This window comes from Rhagoletis pomonella, unplaced genomic scaffold (assembly GCF_013731165.1).
Source record: "Rhagoletis pomonella isolate Grant_MI unplaced genomic scaffold, Rhpom_1.0 Rhpom_scaffold_00010, whole genome shotgun sequence".
NCBI lineage: Eukaryota > Metazoa > Arthropoda > Insecta > Diptera > Tephritidae > Rhagoletis > Rhagoletis pomonella.
In genome coordinates, this window is record NW_023458564.1 from 32,463,146 (window position 1) to 32,483,948 (window position 20,803).

Sequence of the window (20,803 nt, forward strand, 5' to 3'; positions counted from 1 at the left end):
ACAGTAATAAATGTAAATACTGGTATATTTCAATAACAAAACAAACGTAATGTCGCTGGTAATGCGTGAAGACTTTTTAGGTATATATAAATAAGTGCAGAAACATATTATACACTTGTGGCCACGCAAACCTTACCACCACACTTTTTAACAAAATGAGGTAGAATTTTGTAAATTAAATTTTTTTTATATACGTAGCTCAAGTCGTAACTATGTGGAACTATGACAATAAATAAAATTTTGAATTGTACAAAATTTAGAAGAATTCATCAAATTCGCATCAAAATTTAAAACTGTTTAATCAAAATTTTATAAAAATTTCCGGTATGAAGTTTAATAATCCCATTTAATTTTAGTAATGCGCAAGTTTGAAGTGGCCTAAAATGCTAGGCGACTTTTTTAATTTTTTTTTGCTGCCGGTTTGGTGTAGTTTTTTCCATGTATCGCATGCTTTTCATATGGGGGAAAAAATGCGCAACATGTATGGAATTTAACAAAAATTACCATGTAGTCATTTCTGCTCCTCACTGTATATACTTACTTAAAAACAAATATATACATGTACATATGTATGTAGAAGGGATGGGTTTTTCAAATCTAAATTTGTATGTAAGTATGTATCTTAGGGCGGAGTAATTTGTTTGGAGTAAAATTTTCGAAAAAATTCTAATTCTACGATTAATTTTAAGCAAAAATGACGAACGAACTATTTACCAAAAATGACGTTTGACCCTCCCAACTCTCAAAAGAAAACACTGTATATTTTAACTTTTTTGGTCGAAATTTATTTTTCATTGTACAATAAAATGGCATACATATCTTTTATGTTGGCGGTTTTGTGAAGTAACTAGTTTCTTAAATATGAAGAAACACACAAAATTATGTAAGTAAATGAAAAGCTAATTTCGTTCAGAAAAAAAGAATCAGTCCAGCGCCTTCGTCTTGACCTGCACCGCTAATCTTAATATTATTAAGATCACATTCAAGTTTAAAACGGTACACGGAATATTCGTTTTGATTGTATTGCATTGAATTTAATAAATCAGTATGAATTGCATAATATTAATGCTTGGCAATAGAGACGCAGATCCACATTACCTTCAATTTACACTGAGGGAAATAATGCATAGTAAAAATGAATACTTTATATTTCATTATCGTTTAAAAATGTTCGAATTTAAAAAAAAAATATTTTCCATACAAAATTTATTACGCACGTATTTGACTGTTTACATCTGAGTATATATGTATATGAGTCAAGAATGATAGAATACAAGATTGCGCCGATCAGAGAGGATTTTGGAGAATAACTTTTGAGTGACGTCACACTGGTGCAATTGCGAGAGAGAAATGCCAAAACGTGAGCAAGAATGGAAGAAGAAGAAAAAATGTTGTAAGGGAAACGTAAACAAGTTGCACAAGTGTGACGTCATGCAAACAACGATTCTGTCAAATTCATTAAGAGAGGAATAGCGGTCCGAGATCGGCGCAACCTTTGTATTCTCTCAATCGTGTATATGAGTGTACATACGCACCCCGATTGAGAGAAACAGAGATTGCGCCAATCGCGGTACCGCTAATCCGCTCTTTGTGATTTTGACAGAATGAGGTGTGTGCGTGATGTCATCTTGGTGCAATTGTTGAATGTGAGCATACGAAAAAAACCAAATAACAATTTTGATATTTGTGCGTTAATATTTCTGCGGGGTTTTAAACAATTATTGAGACATTAAAAAGCAAAATGATTGTCTTTGAAATCGCTTCACTGGTTCTCGTGCAATGAGCGTTTTCGTGAAGCTCTAAAAATTTCAACTACAACATTTGAGCATAGCCCCCATATCGAAACGTAAGACGTATTCTATGCCAAAATTATAATGCACGGATTTTTCTTTAGTTTGTTCACCATTTTTACTTAATATCGAACGTAGAATTCGAATATGCCGCACACTTTTTTCGAAATTAAACTACTCCTCCCTAATCTGCATATTATATGTATTTAATTTCTATCAGCAAAGGTGGCATGCCATGGAATTTGGTATAAAATATCAGCAAAAGTCTCAAAAAGGGATGTTTGATGTTTGTTACATTACAGTATGTAAGGTTTTCCTTCACTTTGACTGCAATCGGCTGTAGGCAAACATAAATCGCTCCCAGTAGCTGTCAATTGTTTTGCCATTCCGAATCACTCAGTAATTTGGCTTTTAGGCTGTCCTGTAATTAATATTAAAAGCTTCGTTAAGGCAATGCATTGATTTTTGTTGCCACCCCAGGGCAGCTTTGTCTACAAAATGGCTAACAGAAGTTTGTAAGCTTCTCAGTTGAACACTCGGTTGAGTTCTGCTTTTTCACCTCGTTGCACTTTACGCAGCCCCTAGAGAAAAAATGCGCAGTCTGAAAAAACGTTGTCTTCGCTATGGTTGTTGCGCGATACACGTGTATATGTATGTACATGTTACACATTTTTTTACGAGTTTGTTGTTGAATTAGGGCCGTTTTCTCAACTAACCTGTAACTTTAGAGCTCACTTTATATTTAAAGGTTGCATTAAAAATTATGAGTGTGTTTAAAGTAAAACATTTTATTGTCGGGCTTAAATTTATTTACAACCAAGAAACATACATACGCCAAAAACCGATAATAGAAGCGCTTAGTTTAGACAAAGCTTTATTTTTAATCCAACCTTTAAATATTAAGTTAGTTTTAAAGTTGAAGGTTACTTCAGAAAACGGCCATTCATGTACTAGAAATTGAACTTCACACGTTTTCGCCTAAAATACCATCATCTGTTTGGAATGCAATAATTTATATTTAAATATATTACTATAAAGATATGAAACATGGTGTATTAATATATCTCTGAAACAGAATTAGGAGACTATTTTTTATGCTCAAAGCTACGGTCCAATTCGTCTGAGTTCTTTTTTGTTAGCACTGAACGGTTAAAGGGTCACAACCCCAGATCTTGTATTGCTATACACTGAGAAAAAATAATCCATGTCGTATTTATTTCAAGCAAAGACACATATGATTTGACACCAAACGATCTTTTCTTTGCTTTAAAAATATTAATTTTTGGAGGACAAAAAAATAAAAAATTATTTGTTCGGTTTAATAGCATTCGAGCCCGGACCTTCCTGAAAGCTGACAAATAGTAGCAAGCGTCTCTGCCCACTCATTTTGTTTCGCTACCAAGTTGCGTTGTTTGGAATTTTTTTATTCAGCTTAACTGATTCTTAATAAAATTTTATAGATAACACGTAACTAACGGTTAAATAAATATCTAGAGGACTTAAAATCACTGCTAACTATTTTTTACAGTGCGAAAATTCATAAATAAAACTACTTTTAAGGTACCTTACGAACCCCCTAAATACGTTTTCAGCCGTTTGAAGTTTACGACATACAACAACACGACACTTACGACCCCATTGTGAATACCCCAAAGATTTCGGTTAGAGGAGTGTACTACCACACCGTACGGCGTGCATTTTATCCTTGTTCCGGGCAACATCTAAATTTGAATCAGATCGCTGTATTTCTCCTTTGTTGAAGGTCTTGAAGTTTAGAGCAGTGATGCCATTGTAATTTTGATTAGGTTAGGTTAGGAGGGCGTATATGAAATGCGGAAAAGTAGCAATTTTGAAGAAAATCGACTATCCTGTAGTGTAGTGGTTAGCAGTGCTCGCTACCCTTCCGACATAAAAAAAAATTGAAACGAGTAATTTTTAAGCAAAAAACAAAACCGACTTCAAGTCTCATATAAAAATTTAGGAGCACCGTTAAGTTTTTCATGATGGTGCAACGGAAATGGTGCAACGGAAATTATGCAACGGAAATGGTTGAGGCTGAAACAAGTGCTTCTTGTGTGTATGCATATGGTATTAAGTTAACAAAAATTTGCTAATAAAAGGTTAAAGAATAACACTTAGAAAAATACCAATACAAGAATGAAAGTAAAGGTGAGTACGTATATACATACATAGATAAAGAAAAGGATAAAGGCAAGGGTAAAAATAAAAGCAAAAACAAAGATGCGTAAAGATAAAGGCAAAAATGAAAACCAAGGTAAATTTAAACGCTTTTCTTATATATAGTAAGGGCGAAAGTGTAGGGGAATATGTATGTAGATCAAGAAAATGATAAACATAAAAGTAAAGACAAAGAGGACGATGAGGATACCGATTAAAGTAAAGATGAAGATATGGGAAGAAAGATTAAAATAAAGGTAATTAAAGAGGAAAGGATATAGAGAGAGACACAGAGACTCAATCTGGGAACTATTTTGGAAATTTAGAGATTTTTGGGATTCTCGAGATTTATCGAGACTTATCGATGAAATAATCGACACCTTTATCGGTTTTGTTATCGATATTTAAAGATTTTGTTATCGACTTTATAATCGATATTTATTGACTTTGTTATGGATATTTATCGATTTTGTTATCAATATTTATCGATTTTGTCATCGATATTTGTCGATTTCGTTATCGATATTTATCGATTTTGTTATCGATATTTTTATAGATTTTTTTATAAATATTTTAATCGGGTTTCTAATAAATTTTGCTACCAATATTATAACCGATTTTGCTTTATTTTGTTGGATGTTACTATCGATTTTGTTAGGGGTAGGGATCTAGGAAGAAAAAAGACAAAAAATATAACCTTAAGCAAAAGCAGATGAATGTATGTATGTAAATATTTATGTATATTGGTTATGAGAAAAAAAGAGATTCGCATCGTAAGTTTCACTTCTCTAGTGTGGCCCAGGCGCACTTAATTTTTGTAAATATTCGGTCTGCTCCATTTGAGATAAATTATTTTTAATCTCTTCAATAACACCAATGCCTTCCCGTAGCGATGAACCATTGCTTTTAAATTTTTGTATCCAATCAGAAATGCTATTTATAAAACCCAAATCTGTTTCTATGTTATTATTTGTAAACATTTCTTTAGTTCGGCGAATAAAAAATACGTCCAAAATAATAATAAAGAAAAATTTATTGAGCCAAATTTTCTTAAGCAGTACGAAGTTCTTAAGAAATTTGCTATGCTTTCTACCAACTATGGTTTGCTAAATTTTGTTTGTGAAGAGTACAAGGCACCCTTTTTTCAACAGAAATATATGCCCGTTCAATTATTTCGTAGATAAAAAGTGAGACAGCAGGCTATAAAATATCACTATATCACTAAATACTATTCGCAAACACGAAATAATAGCAATTTATTTCTTGACCGTTTAATTAAAAGGGACGTACTTACCTTTATACATTTATATAAGTGAAATAAGCTTGGAAACCCTGAATAAGCAAAATAAGCCATTCCAAGGGAAAGCTTAAACTTTTTGGCCCTGGCTCTAAAACTTCCCTACTACATATCGTAAAATTTTGACGTGATACGGACGTGTCTGAAAACGGTTACGTAATCAATTCCCAAAAATAAAGTTTACGTATTCGGCTCTTTAGCTGTGATATTTAAACACTTTAAAACTAATATGAGAGAACTTATACCATTTTCAGAAAACATTTTTGTGATAACATTAACATAAAATTTTTTTATTACTGATATAAATGGGGATTTCTGTGCCTTACTAAAATTACCATCAACAAGAGTGGACTTAAACCACTTAAAAAAAACATCTCTAATTTCTAGAAATACATATGTGAATACATATAAGCTACATATGTATATAAGGATATGGTTGTAAATATTTACGTATGTATATATGAACTCGAAAAATCAGTTCTTCATGAATTGGCCTGACGGCGGGTGGTCTGTTTTGTGATCGATAAGCTGAAATAAAGCAGCTTTTTAATTGATAACTGTACCGACCATCGAATTTTATGGTTTCTTAACTTTTTAGTTTTCGCACAACGAAATTTTATTGAACTATTGAGAGCAAGTTGCTCCTTAAGCGGCACGAACAAAATCGCTTAATTAATTTCAAAGCTTGGCTGCTCTACTCTCCATGGCTTTGGCGGGATCTCACTCTACTTCGCTGAGAAACAATGAGTTTTGCCCTTTTATCCAAATACCATCAAGCAGCGAAGCAGCAGTTTCATTTCTTCTGATAGACGCCAAACGCCCGTGACGCCATGGCGGAAGGGGTGTGCTTCCATTTCCTCTCCACAAAGTATCGGTTGTAGCCGTTGTGCCACTCTTTACTTTGTCAAACCTACCCCAACTGCCATTTTTCATGCAACAAATCCCTTACTTGCAGCGGCTGGTGGCCTCAGAGTGCGCAGCAAGAGCTTACTCTGGTTTACTTGTTGGTTTGGCTGCTGCTTTGGTAGCGACAGTTGCAAAATTAATGTTACTGCAGATTTGTGCTGCACAAATCTAGATAATAATGGCTGTATGTACGTATGTATGTGGCAAAATCAGCAGTTGGGGCCACGCGTACGCGGCACATTTGAGCGATGGCTATCTTTGTTAGCCGTGGCCAGCGGCATCGCCGTCGCTAGCCCCCGCTGTGTGCTCTATGCTAACACACATGCATACAAACACCCACAAAGCTGCAACTTTGTTGTTTGTATTTCCGACGTTTGTTTGTGCTCTTTATTGCTGCTTCAGTGCGCACAAACAATGCGCCCAACGAAAGCAACAAAATGATGAAAGGCCGGCTAGACAGGAAAAAGGGGCAGGTGAAAAGAACGCGTATGTAGTGAGCGAGTATTTCATAATAAGCGCAGAACAGTCTCACCACCACCCTACCCCGATCGTTACCACACTGCGCTAAAGTATTGTCGTTTTTTTTTTTTTCAGATGAATTAAAACAAAAATTATGACAGCTAAATGTGGCACATTTGCGCAATGGCGGCATAATTAACGCCTTATCTGCGGCCGTAGCGACCCAGGGATGCGCGACACACTGAGCCTACAAGGCAAACTGCCGCGACTGTCATCCTTGTGCAATGCGACCGACACCGTCTGCGCCCCAACCCACAGTGCACGTGCGCCACTACTGGGAAAAGGTGTTATCTCTGGGGGTTTGGGTTTATGGCGCGACCTGCCACACGGCTGCATCACTCTGTTTTCTCCTCCATCGCGTTTCTCTAATGAATTAACTGGCGCAAAAATGACGGTTGCCACGGCTAGCAGAACCTGAATCAGGCCGACGCGATGCGTCTCTCTTAACAATGCGTAGCCGGCAATGAATGGTAGCGCTGAATTTAAAGGAGATAAGCAGCAAATGCCGTGCCGAGATTTGTCTGTGTAATCGTGCAACAAAAGCGCACTTAAAATATAATGTTTATTTTGCCTTATTATTGTTGTGAATTAAAGTTTATTAATATTAGTTGAAAGTTTTCGCTTTAAAATGTGATGAACATTTCATTTAGATTTGAGAATCATCCTCAGTTATCTTACTTGAAATGTTTGGTTGATATTTGGGTGTTCGACTACTCGACTTTTTTCAAAAGCGGTTTTCGAAGAACTCGAAAAAGCAAGTTTAGCTTTTAATGAAAAAACACAAAACGAAACAAGAACAAAGAATTGCGTATTAAAAGTAAAGCAATTTGGTTAATAAGGAGGCTAATGAAATTAAAAATGCTTGGTTTAGAAGAGGGTAAAGGTCCTTGTTGTATGTTTTCTCGTTTTTATTCAATGAAAGGAAAATTTGTTAAGTGCAAAAAAAAACTCCAAAAATTCGATAAGACCAAAATAGTTCGAAATATTTTACTAAAGATCGAATCCCTCTGATTTGTATGGAGTTTTGCTTTGCTTTAAATAGGCAAAAGTTGTATTCAGAGTTTTTCGAAATGCTCGAATAAAATTGCTATGAAAAGTTTTTTTCCTCTCCTGTACAATTTTTAAATTGGGACTTAGCAACTTTTCACTCTAAGCTAGCGATATGTATACTGTTGTGAATAACTAAGGATGTAAGTAATACTAAGGAAATTTAGAGGTAGGTAGGTAAGCCTTTAAACTGGATATAACCTAATAAATTAAAAATTCATAAATATTTACTAGTTCCAGTATCAGCGCGCACGGCTTGTAGGCAGAATATAATGATGCACTGCGACTTAGAGATCCATTGTGCCTCCCGCCTTCCTTTCTCTAAACTATATTCTCCCAAAAAGTATGCAGTACTTTGGGGGTAAGGAATAAAAGGCGTACTCTGCAGTCATGTATGGCCTTAATTTTTCTCCCGTGTTTAGGCAATTGCATCCCATTAAAGAAGTAAGAGCCAAGTGTTCGTACTGACATATCCCATATTGACGGAAGAGACGTAAGTGCCGCTTGGTAAAGATTTTCTCATTACAATAGTTCCTGAGTAGGCCTGCTCTGCAAACATACAAATGGCAAAAAAAAATGCTCTGGCATCTTTCTGTCTACTCCACTCTCTTTTGTAGTTTTCGAACCACCTGCTACTCCAGTTAGCTTTTCATAGTTCTAATTTTGAAACGTTTCTCATTCATTGTAACCGGACTCTATACCCGCTCGCTCGCTGACTAGTAAACAAGAAAGGCTACCCATGAAGTGATAACAGAATACGCAAAATATATGCGGTAAACAGGGTTGCCACTGACGAAGAATATATTATCCACTTGAAAAAATCTACCAATTCTGGAAAATATCTACCTATAACGGTTTTTTAGTTATTTTAATAAAACCTTTTTTTTAATTTTTTAGCTATTTCAATAAAAATTTAAATTGTTTTTAAGGAACTTTTAATTTAACTAATTATACCTTCAACCAAAGGCGAAAGTGATGAAATTAAAGGCAACAATGAAACTTCATCATTTGAAATAACTTCAACTGGAGTTATTATAGACAAATACAGTGACTCAAAAAATCAGTTGGTGATTTTTTTATATTCATAATGTTTTTCAAGTTAATTTTTTTTGGTATTTTATTTTGTATAAGAATATTATTTACACTTTAACTAAACCCATAAAAATCAAGGACTCAAGCTAAGTATAACATTTAAAAAAATTCTAAAAAGTTTCGTCTAAATCTCGAACAATTTAAGGCATGCAGTTTTATAGCCCACAATATTTAAGTATAACCAACAATGTGCAGCTAAAAATTCTTGTTATTTGTTTTAAGTTTTTTGCCGCCTATGGTTTTTTCATTTAACTATAGCGTTGATATAAATTTTTAATGCGAACAATCATAGTTGATAAGAAATTTAAATGTGGATCCTGTTTATTGTACATCTGAGAGAATTTTAAAAATCCTATAAAAATTGGTTATGTTTGAAATGCAACCGTGGACAACATGACATGGTAGCATGAAAGAACGACACAAGATCACGCAAGAACAAGAGAGTGAAAAAAGTCGATTTTTTGAGCGAGCTCTTCGACAACTTTTTTCGCTGGAAAACGAGCGAAAAGTAAACAAAGAAAGAAAAACCACGCCACCCCAAATTAAAAAAATTAATGTCTGCCACTTTAAGCACACAATTTAGGTAAAAGTATCCATTAAAATGCTTTAAAATGTATTGTGATGTTGAATTTACTCTTCTTTAGTTAAATAAAGTGTAAAATAGTAGTGCTTGTTATGTAAACAAACGCTCAGCTGACGAACCCGCTTTCACAAACTTTTTTCTCAAAACCAATTACAAATACAACGTCGCGTTCTTGCGTCATCTTGTATTTTTGGTTCATAGGCTGGCAGTGAAACTTGCAAACAGTGTTGCCGTTGAACATTTTCAGAAATTCGGGAAAAAGGCCATATAGAAAAAGGTGCAATTTTTTTAATTCTTCCCATTTAGCATTAAAATTAGAAACACATTCCTAAATCAGAAGTTCAGTGCCAAATTAAGATAAACCACTTTTATACAATTTAGAAATTAAAAAATTTTTGTTGAGAAAAAGAAGTACAAGCAAGGGATTTCACAAAAATATATTGAAATACATATTACTATTTTTCAAAAGTGCCTTTTTGGTACTTTGTGTCAAATTGAAAAACTAAGTGCCATTAGAGGTTAAATAGGGTAAAAAATGGCACGGTTTGAGCCAGGTTGGCAGCTCTGCTCCGAATGGCCATTGTATTTTTATGAGAAGCTGTTTTTCATGGAAGGACTACACTGGGAAGTTTGCCAGGGGCGGCTGCTGTTAAGAAAACAACTTTTTTCTATGTTTTTTTTGGTGTACTGCTTACCTACACCAACTGCAAGTTTCTCTATTTGAGAGACCTTCCTCTAACTGTATGATATTTTGAGTGGTGAATAATTCTTGCTAGATTTTCGGCTAACAAACCTATGATCGGTTTGACATGATGAATGCAGAGAGAAGCGAAATGGAGGCCATTTTCGTGACCCACCTTTTCATTAAGTTTATGTCTTAATTTTCTATTGCCTAAAGATTATCACATTAACTAAGTGTATGTCAAAAATTATTTTAAACCAAACGAAAAATAAATTAGAAACAAAAAACAAACAAAGCTCAAACCCTTTTTATACTCCAAAGTATGATAAATAACCCTACATTAATGGCCACTCCATTCCTGTTGCATGCCATTCATTTCTGGCGTGGCGATAATCACTCATTATTGCCATATTCAGTTAATTAGCCATTCATGCACAAAAAAAAAACAACACTTGTGGCTATTTTGGTATATAAAGACATTTCATTTACTCTTACCACGACAACTATGACCTCCTTCGGACTGATGAAAATTGCATTTGAATGCGTCGTTTTCGTTTATCAATGCGCCATTATCAAAGGAATTATTTTGGACAAGCCCTAAAAAATTTGCTTTCTTAATTCTGCCAACTTGTCGGATGTCAATTGATTGAGTCCAAACACGCACCGTCCGCGCCAATGACGATTAGCACAGCCGTGCCTATAACATTACACAATCAATGAACAGTAATGCGTCGGTGACTAGCGAAAAATATGAAGACGTGAAATGCTTGTCGGTATTTTCAGGCTATACAATGATGAGGTGTTCTATGTCCACGTTTGTTTTTTTTTTCTTCAAACGCATGTTAAGCGGAGCCGCAAAGTATACTACTTTGAAGTGTAACACATTTTTGATAGATTTTAGAGTGTTTTCGGCGCACCCACGCACCAGAACACACATACTTTCGAATGAATTCCATTTGTTGAAAACGCATACACTTACATACATTGGAGGAAATGGGTGGAACGGAAGTGGGAGGACTCGGACGTAGACAAAGTAGTCAATCTCATTTTGTGCCCTGACTTTCCTAATGAACACATCTATTTGCTAAACTGAAACATAAAAGAATTAGTGAAAAGAAATCAAAGATAACGTCAGTGGCGCAAAAGTAAAACCTATAGAAGCGGGCAGCAAGGCGTAAGCGTAGGAAAGTCACAGTGCAACAACGGTATTGTACCGAACAAAAATCGTATAGGAAAGCGCAATTCATGTTTATTAACCAGCCGTTTCGTTACCTAATTTGTTGCTATGCAGTGGCGTACACAAGCATTTTAAATGAGAAAGGGAGCAACAGATTTTGTTTGGCTACATATTGATGGTGGAAGGCGACCTAACTCGGCAGCTAATTCGAAAACGCCCTATCCCAGAAAATTTTTCAACAACGCCTTATTTCAGTATTTTATTGAAAAACGCCCTATCTCACCACATTTTTAATATATTTTCATTTGAGATAGGACGTTCTTCAATAAAATTCTGATACAGGATGTTTTTTTAATAAAATTCTGAAGTAGGGCGTTCTTGAAAAGTTTTCTGAGATAGGGCGTTTTCGAACTGGCTGCCGGTGGGAGATAGGTCAATCTTCCACTCAGCCATCGATATGCAGTTAGCGCGTGGGTTGAAGCACACGAATTTGAGTTACAAATATTTAAATAAGTAGATTAAAATTGTTTCAAACTTGCCCAACTTCAGGGAGATTGTTAGGATCAAATGATAAAAAGTTCGTACAGTTCATCATTCTATTTTCATTAGTAGCTGTCGCCATCATCAAAAGTTGTGTGTGAATGGGCCCTTATGCCGCCGTATAAAGCTAGTAGCCATACCTAAATAAAAGCGTCGGTGTTGCCTAGCTGTCAAACCTAACTCATGCCAATTAATATAGGCTTGCCATCTTTTAAAACGCCTAAGGAGGACAAAATAATTTTTAAGGAGGAATGCATGAAGGCCTTGGTAGGACGCAACATTCGTTTCATTTCTCGAAAAAATTAGGGGAAAAGGCATATATAGAGCTAGTATGGTCCGAAAACACTACAGTACAGATATATAACAAAAAAAAAAAAACACGTACAAAAGAAAAGTAACACATACGTTTAGAAATAAACTTGTACCTACACAAAACATATGTACACAAAAACGGCACTCATGTACGCAATACATATACAAAAACGGTACTAGAGTGTCTCGCTTTGATTTCGGAATGCTTACAGCTTCAGAAGTTAACTTACTGCCAAATGAAAGTATTACATATGTATATGGGAAAAGGTCTTTCTGCATTTTAATAAATTCATTTAGTTAAAAAAAATCTGCAGTTGGCTATTCCATGAGTGGGGAAAAAAAATATTTCAGTGAATTAAAAAAAAAACAACATACATAAATGCTATATCTTTAATACATCGTCACTAGACACGTATATATAAAGACACGCTAGTGTTTTTACGGCGAAAAAAACGCGTAAAAGTATTTGAAAAACTTCGGCGAAGAAAGACGCGCAAACATAGATTTGTTCCCTAAAAACTTTTTGAGGAATAGTGTTACACCTGCAAACATAGTCGACCGCGAAAATAAGTTTACGGGTCTTCCTTTGCCGGCAGCTAAATTTGTTAAGAGTCTTTCTTCGCTTAAAATTTTCCACAGTACTCCTTAACATTCAAATTAATTATGAAATCGCTTCTTATAAAATTACTGGAGCATCGATCTCTTTTCACACTGCACTTTGCACTCATTGATCGAAAAAGCTTTGGAAATGGGTTGAATGGTTCTCAATTTCAGATTTATCTTCGTTATCTTCTTTTTTTCTGAAAGTAATTTACGCTATTTATATCTAAATAATTAAAAATGTGTAATAAAAAAAGATAAAAGGGAGTCTTTTACTTTTGAGCAGGACTTTTTACTCTTTGAAGAGGACAGAGGACATTTCTTGGCAAAGGACGACTGTCCTCCCGAGAGGAGGATAGTTGGCAAGCCTAGTCTGATATAACGCGGCGGTTGGAAAATCCTATTTTGACAGGGCGTTATGGAGTTATGGCTGCAGAAATTGTCATTTTCGTTTTTCACAGTCACAAACCTAAACTCGGAGTTTCTGTTATTTTCACATTTGACGTAGCGTTGCCGCATTTGTTTAGATATACCAAAACCATAACTGCTCATAGAGCCTTCAAATGAAACGCGCTTAAATATGATTAAATGCAAAAGATCTACGATAAGTTTTTCAAAAAAGGCCTAAATAAATTAATTTTGATGATGAGTCACTAGTTTTACTTAGGATAACTGCATATATGTACACTAGGGCGGGCCAATTTCTTTTGACTATGCACGTATAGCATAGGAGGATTCGACATGTAGTTCTAAACAAATTTGCCGAAGAAACCATGGGTATAAAATTAATTTGGAGTTTGCCAAGTTGAACATTTTCACTTTTGCGCCCTCTGGTGGAAGTTTTAAGAAAAAGACAAGTGCATAAATGGATTCCTCATACCAAAAAACCTTATCTATCATGTTTTTATAGGAAATTCAAGCACTTATTTATGACACTACAGCAAAATGCTTTACCCGCCCTAATGTACACATGTGTGTAGCTAGAATAACCAAATTTCCGAGACACCTAAATTTTTGGTAAAATCGACGCCTTTCTAAATTTAAAAATACCACATCACAGCAACTTACAACGATAGCTGCTCATCTTTCACTTCACAGGGGCAACCATATGTAAAAAACTGAGGGGCTAAATGCCGCCCAACTCCCCCCACAAATTCACAAATGCCTTCGCCGCCATTGAATCGTTCGTTTGACCGCACCGACATCGTTTCCTTTTTTCCATAAGCGGATATGAGCGTCGATTTGTTATGTTCTTTGGTGCTTCCTTTAATTCGCCAATATCACTTGATTTGTTGTTACTAAATAACATTTCTGCCTACACCGAGTATATACATACGTATGGATGTGAATAAATATGTTTACAACATTAGTTACAACAAAGCGCACCATTTTTGTGTGGGCCCATTTTTATGATGATGTCATATGCTATTTATGTACATACAAATGTATGTATGTACATATGTATGTATGTGCAATAGGGTGGCCCAAAAACAGTAAAGTCGGAATCGCAATGCTCTCACCCCCTAGGATGGTTCTATATCGAAAAAAGTATACCCCTATTTTTTTATTTCGAATTAAAAAAAATTTGGATGTCACTCAAAGCGCTCAAAGTTTCCCATGCATTTTTATATGGGAAAAATACAATTTTTCGTTGAAATGGTATAGAATTATTAAAAATCAATATTTTTCGATCGGAAAACTCTGGTTCCCTGCAGGAGACTTTCAATAATTATACCCAATTGTTTATTTAACTATTTTTTAATATTAACGATTCTTTATTGGTCGCCCCATTACATTTTTTGGGGTTTTTGTAGGTTTTTGGCGGACCTATAAATTATAGTTGCGATGAAAAAATGGTTAAATAATCAAATGGGTATTAGTAATGGAAATTTCCTACAGATACACAGAGTCTTCCGATAGAAAAATATTGACTTTTAAGAATTCTATACCATTTCTATGAAAAGTTGTTTTTTTTCCCCATATAAAATACATGGAAAACTTTGGGCCCTTTGAGCGACCTCTAAATATTTTTTGATTTCAAAATAAAAAACTAAGGGTATATTTTTTTCGGTATAGAACAATCCTAGGGGGTGAGAGCATAAAAATTCCGGCTTTACTTTTCCACATGCATTTTTGGACAACCCTAATGTGCAACCAGCAATTTTACTTGCGCCTCTGGCTATCGATTGAACATGCATGGGCGCTTAAAAAGGCGATGTTTTTACATTGCTTTTTATTAGCTAGCAAAGATTGAGATTTCCTAGTGCCACGTGGCTTAATATCCTTTACAATCGCCTTTATGTTAATGTATCTACTACAGTAGGGTGATCCAAACAAAATTTTAAAGTGTTTAGCTTTTACCCCCTAGGACCTATAGAAAATAGTTAGTATTAAAAATGGTTAAATAAACAATTGGATATTGTCATTGGAAGTCTCCTAAGCAGGAAAAGAGTTTTCCAATCGAAAAATATTGATTTTCAAGAATATTTCATTTTGAAAAATCCTATGGGGTTAAAGCTTAACATTTTAAACTTTTTAGGCCACCCCCGTTTATTATTATTATTTCAATTTCCCAATTGAATCTGGGAGTGATTATAACGTCTCCTTCAATACACAACGATCTCCCCATTTAGACGATTTCTATTACTTAATATTGTATATGGCATTTGTACGTTCGTGGCTTGAATATGCGCCCTTCATCTGGTCTACATATGTCTGCCGTGTTGCTAGGATTGAGAGAATCGGATCTTCTCTCCACAGAGTAGGAGAACAATCTCTCTATGTCTTTCGATTTCGACATACTTCGTGGTATTTTTGATTGTCCCATGCCCATTGAGAGGATTTACTTTAATATTCCTGCTAGACCCCATAGTTTCTGAGATGCTCCTATTACCATAGCCTTAATTGAGTTAAATGGAATCTTAAAACATTTACAAATTGTTTACTCATTAAAAAAAATGTCGCTCCCTGAGTTATTTCAATCTGTTTTTATAAGTACTTAGTTTAGTGTAAATTTTATCGGATTTCTGATTACTTACATTTAAAATGTACTCCTATCTGCGCTTCAAACCTGGGGCGTGAATGGGTTTTCAACCAGATTAACTGTTGCTCTTTATTAATTAACTGAATCATTAACTGAACCGAAAATTTTTACAAATTTGTGATCTGAACTAAACAAATAATCACTTTTTATAAAGGTCTAATGTTCGATCGGCCAATTTTTAATAGAAAAATTTTCTCAACTTTAATATTTTTACTTTTTTTAAGTACCATACTTACATACTTTTTGTTTCAATTATATTTGTTTTTAATATTTTTATTGAGCTTTGTACCACGATTGTTTATTAGGAAAAATTGAAAAAGCAACAAAGTCTAAGCGGTAGAAGTTATAGCACTATTTCGGAGATCACCACATCTCCTCATCAGACTTCTTTTTCTAGATTTGTTTAAATTTTTTTTTTGATTGTTACTGAATAAATATAGCGAACCATTGAACCGAGCTGAACCCGGTTAACTGGTAAAAAAACAAAAAAACCCGTTTTGACGAACCAAAATTGGAGAAACGGTTCGCACCGGTGAAACGAATCGACCAAATTTTTCACCTGGTTTACGACAAAATTTGTGTTTAAAGGGAAGATAAAAAGCCTTGTCAGGAGTTTCATTTTTCTCGAACCGGTTAATTATTTCACTTTTCGTTTCCGTGTATTCACTATGGGTGGATGAAAAAATTTCGGTCGAAATTTACAATAAGGCGGAAAAGCTAAAAACCACTTAAAACATCGGCCTTTAGAAGACAAGAATTTTCATATTGTTTTCATTGGCTAATAAAATAATGTATCAAAAGATTTAAAGAAAGTAGTTAAAAATACAAATGGTTACACATGCATCCAGTCGGAAAAATTTGTAAAATGAGACCCCCTCTAGGAACTAGGGACTTGGTGTTGTTTCGGGTGTATTTCATGACTTCTTTTTTGCAGCACCGTGTTGTTATTATTCAGCCTCATTGCGTAAGTCGTAAATTAGGCTAAATTGTACGAAACGACAACATCCGCATTATCGACTATCGCGCTGAAATAAGCAAACGACGAAAACTATGCATTGCTGCCAAGATGTTCCGTTTTAATACACTAGTCGGGTCGAAATTTTAGACATTTGATACGACTCTCGCAATGAGGGTGATTATTTGTACTCTTTGAACAAAAAAAAGTAAGAAAATCGTTGAAAAGGTAATGAAGGATGGGTGTTGTTGGGTCGAAGTGCAATCACGAATATTCAACATTTTAAATTAAACAATTTTTTACCAAACATCAAAGCCCTAACTCCTTAAAACTGTGCAGCCGCAGTACAGATGAACCCTTACCCCTTGACTCCAAATAAAATAAAACTCAGACGTGTCTATCTATGACTTTGTTCCGGAAAAATTATCTACATAATGTCCTCTTTCGGAATTATACCACGGTTATTCTGCTGCAAAAATGCTGTTGTACAGCGATATTTTTCATTTTGAAACTCTACATAACAATCAATAAATTTGAGAACACATTGCCATTGGTATAAAATTTTTTAATTACTTTCATAGCAAAGAGGCTGGCATCTTAATGAAACTTTTCAAAGAAACAAAGAAATGTCGTACTTTAAATCACAAAGCTTTAAGCTAGCAACATTTTCTTTTAAGATGAAGAAAGATGCTCATTTCGTATGCGGAATAGTAGTTTACTTCAAATGTGCTTCGCTTCACTGCAATCGACATATCTTAATATGTCTCTTAAAGCATTACTACTTCCACAACTGACAATGCCAACGTCATTGCTATGCTCATCGTGGTCTATGGTGTCATCATTGTTATCACTCGCCATCATCACCAATCGCACTGAAGTAAGAATTACGTGCTGCTAAAAGCTTTACACTCAGTGCTTGAAATTCCCCCTCCTTTTTGTTCCTATTATTACTGGTACTGTGCTGTACATGGGTTTCCTTTTTAGCATCCTTGAACCATTCAGGTTGAATGTGATGGATTGCCAAAGAGTGCGGCCTTAAATATTTTTACCTGTAAACGCTGCTTTAAGGATTTACTTTCTTTTTGTTGTTTTTAGCAGCTATTTTGCTTCTTAGGATTCAGACTGGAGTGATTGAGATTCACGTTGGTGTGTTGCTGCCATACCACTTTCTCCGACGATAAACTGTTTTACTTAAAAGTATTTATATACTTTTGTTTTTGCTTCTTGTGCTGCTCACTAATTTTGTTGTTTTTATTGTCGCTGTTTCCGCTACATTCGCCATTCGCCTGTACGCGGCAAATCCCTGTGGGGAAAATATCTAGTTATGAACTGGTGCGCTTCTAGTACATTTAGACCCAGTACTGGTTCGCGATAAATCTCTTTTGCATGCAAGCAACTGGCGAATTTAACATGGCGATGTCCTAGGAATTGTCAATTGCCCCCCGCTGCATCCCTTTTTCGATAGTTCCGAACTACACCTAAATTCTATAGTTCCGAACCAGTTCGAAAATCGACAGACGAAAGAAAAAAGTATTATGATTTTTCAATCTTTTTGGTTCATCCGTGGCGCGATTTTAAGTTATTTTGGAAGAAATGTGTTTTCAATTTGAAATTAAATTTGGTTGAATGATTGTAAGAAATGTACGTTTACATACCTTTAGCTGTAGCTGAGTTTGCAGAGGTGCTCGCTGTTATTTCTTAGATTCCAGACGGTCCCAAGATGTTGAAATGTTAACACAAATTTTAGTTTTGTATTACGAAGCTATGAAAAAGCATCTGCGAAGCACAGAATAGAAGCGTATTTGAACGAAAAAGTCGCCGAACACATATCTATGTAAAGTAAACCAGCCCCCGCTGTATCCCTTATTCGATAGTTCCGAACTAGTTCTAAATTCGACAAATAAGATCTAGTTCGTTCTGCATCCCTTTTTCTATAGTTCCGAACCATTTCTAAATTCGTCACTTTAGATATAGATTTCTAGTGAAAAAACTGAAAAAATTTAGTTTTTTAAAAGTACCACTTTTCGCCTATTTTGCACCGGTGGGGATCTAGTTCCTATCGGACTAGTTCCTTTTTGGCGATAAAGACCTAGTACGGAACTAGAAATTTGATTCACCAGTCTGCGGTTTCCCTGCAGGGATGTTCAAACTCACGTATTAGACGTAGACTTTTTCCAGCAAACAAGCGGGATATTTGTGCATTAAGGACGTTCAATAAGTCCTTAGAAAATTTATAGTATACACGCATATCTGTTCGCCTACATAATTTAGAAACCATATCTGTGAATAGTAAATATTGTAACAGATATGTATTGTTTCGACACTTGAGTGAAGGAGCAATGACACTGGTGTACAGCAAAAAAATGCTCAATAGATGCCACTATCCAATTCCTGTGTAGAATTGTTCGGTGCTTCCGAAAATCGAAATACTTTTTTCGAGATATTTGCAATTTGCCGTTATTCAGCTTAAAAAAGAATGGCTTCACTTAATCACGTATATCTTACGAACTAATAGCCCTGATAGTTTCTGAAAAATTAATTAATCATTTCTGACACCTCTCGCTTTCAATGCAAACACTTTACCTACTCAGGTGTACGTGGTGTATTTCTGCTCATGTTTCATTCAAAAAATCCTTGTGAAATTTCATTTGACCAATCATTACTTTCTTATTTATCCATAGATTTTCTTCGTTGGTGGCTTATTTTTTTCTAAAGGAACAGGCTTTAATACAAGTGCCAAACATTTAAACAGAAGCTCTTAGTTTTTTATTTTTTGTTCCTGTTACAGTGCGAATATTTTCCATTTTTTCATAAAAAAAACAAAAAAGATGGAATGATTAATTAATTTCTCAGAAACTATTAGGGCTATCGAAGAGTGATGTACTATATACGGTTTATGAATAATTTTATTTGCTTTCATTTGCCTTGTCACCCCATTACGATTATTCAATTGGTTCGTAAGATATACGTGATTAACCCACAATTTATTTCAAGCTGAATAACGGTAAATTGCAAATATCTCGAAAACGTATCCATAAAGAAAAAAATTAACTTGATTTTTGGAATCACCGAGCGATTCTACATACAAATTGGATAGTGGCGTCTAGCGAACAAAAACAAAATAAAAATTTGTGACACAGTGTAATTAGCGTGTCTCCCCTATATATGTATGTACATAATGCCAGATGCATTATGCGTCTAAAAAATGTGTATTCGGCATTAAATACGCTTTCAGATTATATTGAGGGATAATATTTTGACAGACAAAAATGTCGCTGAATTGAATCATTGTTCGTAGTCCCTGCAAAATAAAAGGGCATGCATACATACATATGTATGTAGATACAAGTATGCAAAAAAGTTGTATTAATAAATACACACAGATTTGCTAATAATACTTTTCTTGGAATATATCTAAGGACTTATTGAAACGCCCTTCCACTAAAAAATCGCAAAAGACGAACAAAAAAATTCTGATTGAGATAAAAGCTGAACAGGGGGGGTGACATATACAATTTTGCCACACCGACTTTAAAGAAAGCCTTAAGGCTTTGACGCTGACTGTGAAAAATGCCATGTCTTGTCGTCTCCGACAGACAAGTGATTAAGGTCGACAGCCGCTGATGTGCATAAAGTTGTTGCTTACCTGCCATCGCTGCCATCTCAAAGTCGCTAGACATTTCATTGCCCCCACCATTACACAGTTTACATAAACCCCTTTTTAGGAAACAGCATCAACGAACATTTTAAAATACCACACACACAGAGGGTTCTTTATGAAAAAATTTGAAACACTTCCATCAAACCGACCTACTTAACTTTTCATGAACCATTTCATACCTTCGCTTTGAAGCAACAGTTCGGCAAACTGACGGTCCTCTACAAATTGAATTACTAAAATCAGTAGGGCTATTCGCGATTCGGTGCATAAGAGCTGACAAATTTATGCAATTGCAGAAATATGCCATGGATTGTGAGCGACCTTTATTAAACTGTCATGGTAAAGCTTTTGCAAAACAATTTTTGTGCATCAGCTTTGGTTTTGTTTATGAATGCAATGCATAGCATTTTTATGCTATGGA